We start from the raw sequence: 3,775 nt of genomic DNA, 5'->3' as shown, positions 1-3,775 counted from the left end.
ACCAGAATCTATAACATCTTGGAGAGAGCAGACACCAACTTGCTCCACAAATCCTAGGCTACCATATCAAAAGCCTCCTTACCACTATCCCCGCAAGCTTTTAAATGAGGTCATTTTAAGATAAGTAAAATGTGCCACATTACCCAGATAATGGAACAAAATAGTAGTACAGACTGAAAACTTCCACAAAGCAAATACATGACTGATTTTTAACTTATTGAGGGTGAGATCATGTTTCTTATTATAGCCTGCCATTATAACTCCAGCAACTAGCATAGTATCTGGTATATAGTAGGAGCACAGTAAATGCTTATTGAAAATAGGCCTGTTTTATTCCTATTTTATAGAGCAGGAAACCAAGGACCAGAAGGGCTGTGCCTTGCCCTAGAACAAACAAGTAGCAAGCATCAGAGCTTTAATAAGCTATTATTAAGGGAAGGCAGGAACACTCTGGCTCTCTCTTAACCATTTGTGGTATCTTAGTGTTCATAATGATCAACGAAGTAGACTATGAGACAGACCAAGGTGGCAATTCTTATCCTTTATTATTCTTTGTTATTTCCTCTGACTGGGATGCCATCCTCAGTCTCTTCCCTGATTCCCACCAACATATGCACACATCATTATTTTGTTCCTATTGGGATCCTACTCATTATTTAAGATCCAGTTCAAATTTCACCTCTTTTATAAAGCCTGCCTTGACTACTCTTATTAAAATAGTTCTCTCCCATTTTGGAACTCATACAACACCCATAGGTCATACCACTCATTTGGTGTTTGAAATCTCATAGCATTCTGGTTAAGAGCCAGTCTTCAGAGTCAAACAGAGCCCGATTTAAATCCCAGCTCTGCCAATTTACTAGGTGTGTGGCTGTGGGCAAGTTAATTAACCTCTCCATCAAGGAGCATGATTTTTGAACTGGAAAGAGAATTAAAGCCCAAGATAGATGAGAAGATAATAAGGGAGTCCTTAGCTGCCTTCAATGAGTTTCCAGGCCCACACAAATCACATTTGAGGCTGCTGAGAGAATGTGCAGATGTGATCACAGAGCCAGTCTTGGTAACCTTTGAGAAATTATGGCAAAGAGAAGACATGAGGGGTGCAAAGAGGCAGGGAAATATCCCAATTTTTAGTGAAGGTAGGTGGTGGTGGTGTGGGGTGCAAAATATAGATCCTGGAAACTGAAGACCAATGAGCATGGCGTTTATCCTTGGCAAAAGTGTAGAATGCACTGTTAGGCAGATCATTTGTGGGGCTTTAGAAAGGGGGCGGAAATCACTAGGGGTAAGCATGGGATGACTAAAAGCAAGTCATGCTTAACTAAGTCCATTTCCTTTTTGAAAAGGGTATTTAAAAGGATAGATCACTGGCATACCATAGTATAATGTATCTGGATTTCAGCAAGACATTTGAAAAAGTCTTATGATATCTTCATGAAGAAGATGGAAAAGTCGGAGCTGGGTGGTAGCAGGAGTTATATGGATTGTTTCAAGTTTGAACAACCTTATCAAAAGGGGAAGACTCTAAAGGTTATGCTGCAGTATTCTGTCCTGGACCCTCTCATTCAATACTTTCATCAGTCTGGCTGATCAAATATGCATATAAAACATTTATTGATACAGATCATGCATTCTCAATGGGGGTGATATTGCCCCCAAGAGGGCAAAAATTGATTCTCGAAGAGTGAAAAAAAAATTTCTTTTTTACATGAAACAGAGATATACATACAGCAAATAAACAGATAGACAGCATATCTGTGATATTAAAATTTCACGGAGAGAGATTGGAAAAAATATCTAAAAAGGCTCCTTAGGAGTGTGATAATGATAAAAAAAAAGATTGAGAAACATTACTATGGAGAATATGATTTTGTATATGAGGCTCAAGATAAAGAAAGACCTTAAGGAGATAGATTGAAATAAACAAGGCAATGGTTTTTGAGAATGAATACAAAGCCCAGCATTCAAGTAAAATTAAAAGTCAATTGTACAAACCTAGAATCAAGCACATAGTAGTAGTTCATGCAAGAAACAACAGAGGATTTTGATTAAGCTACAGGCTACACATTGAGCAGATTTATGCTCAAAAGACAACTAGAGTGGCAAAAAGTCTGTAAACCATGTCCTATAAGGCATGGTTTAAAAGAACTGAGGATATTTAGCCCAGAGGATGAATGACTTGGGGTGACATACTAGATATTTTAAAAGGCTGTCATGTGAAAGAGGAATTAGAAATTGTTTGTGTGAAGCTATTTTTTCCTCAACCTAAGGAAGACCCTTTTAACAATTAGGAAATGATCAAATATGGAATAAGCTGTTTTGCATAAGGATGAGTTTCTCGGACTGTCAGAAGGATATTTCTGCACTGAGCAAGAGGATAAATGTGGCTTCTAAGGTTCCTTCTAATTCCCAGGTTCTGTGATTCCCTGCTAGATTTACAAGTATGAAGGTGGAAAACATGGCTAAAGAATATGAGCCCAGACAAAACATCCTCCGTTGATTTTAAAACCAAAATTCCATACCAGGGATATTTGCTTGAGGAATATCTCACTGTCTAGCTGACTTGGTTGCCAATATTTAGAGGCCTAATTCTCCTGGGCCCCTGTTTCCTTGTGCCCTGCCTCTAGCTCAATTTCCATCTTGGCATAGAAGGTACAGAGGGAGTTGTAGGGAAATGCCAAGAAGGAGATCTCAGAGACCAGAGTTATAGAAATGCTCAGAACTGTTTTATGAAAACATTGGTATGGGCCCAGTGAGTGGAGAGAGAACGTGCTTCCTGTCCTTGTTGGGCTCTATGTTGCTCACTTGTTATCCCCAACCCCCCTTATCTCTTACATCTTCAACTAGCAAGCAGGAGGGTTGGTGCAGGAGTAGGGGTAGAAGGAAGTAATTTCAGGTTCAAGGGTTAACAGTACACTGGTCAGGAAAGCTGAGGAATGAGATGATGAGCGTCTTTACAGTTTGTGAAAATGAAACAAACAAAACAACTTGAGAATCATGTTCCTGGAATTGTGTCCAAATGAATGTCTCAGGTTGAAGGGACCAAGACTTTGACTGTGATGCAGTACAGTATTTACAGGGATCTTGCTTGGCCTTTCAGAGCAAAAACAATTATTTTCTCTCCTTTCACCTAACACTGCTGTGCAGAATCTCCATAGCCTGGTTACTAGAAATTAGGGTTCTTATAGCTGCTGTGGAATAAACTCCATTCACTTTCCTCTTAACCCTGCCTTCTCTCTGTCCTTGACCAAATGTTACCTGTTGTTTCACGAAGTGACCTTTTCTTCATTGCACCCCATTAGCTGCTCTTTCACTCCCAGTCACTTGCTGAAGTCCTCATCACTATCACAGATCTGCCTACCAGGGCCATGTCTGCAGCCTAGCCGATATTAACTTTGCCAACACTTCACCATTTTTCTCTGCATGTCCTCTCTCCAGTAATGTGCATGTCTGTGATATTAACCCTGGGACAGAAAAGTAAGAAATCTATCAGAATCCTGGCTGAAAGTTTTATTTCTCCTTGAAACCGAAAGAGCTTTCAAACGTGGCTTCCTGAGTTTTTCAGTTTGCTGGTGGGTGGGTCTGGAGTGGGCATCCCGTCTGCACATCTGGTAGAGGCACTTTCCAGATTTTCCTCATGACTCAGGATCAGTTTCTGACTGCTGGGCGGGGCAAAGCCTCCTGAAGTTGCTGCGAGGCACCTCCCCCTGTGAGCAGAGCTTGGTACAGCCCAAATAGTTTTCAGGTTAAGAAAGCCAGAATCTTTGTTCAGCCG

The sequence above is a fragment of the Symphalangus syndactylus genome, chromosome X (genome assembly GCF_028878055.3).
Source record: "Symphalangus syndactylus isolate Jambi chromosome X, NHGRI_mSymSyn1-v2.1_pri, whole genome shotgun sequence".
Taxonomy (NCBI): Eukaryota; Metazoa; Chordata; class Mammalia; order Primates; family Hylobatidae; genus Symphalangus; species Symphalangus syndactylus.
This window is presented reverse-complemented; position numbering follows the sequence as displayed.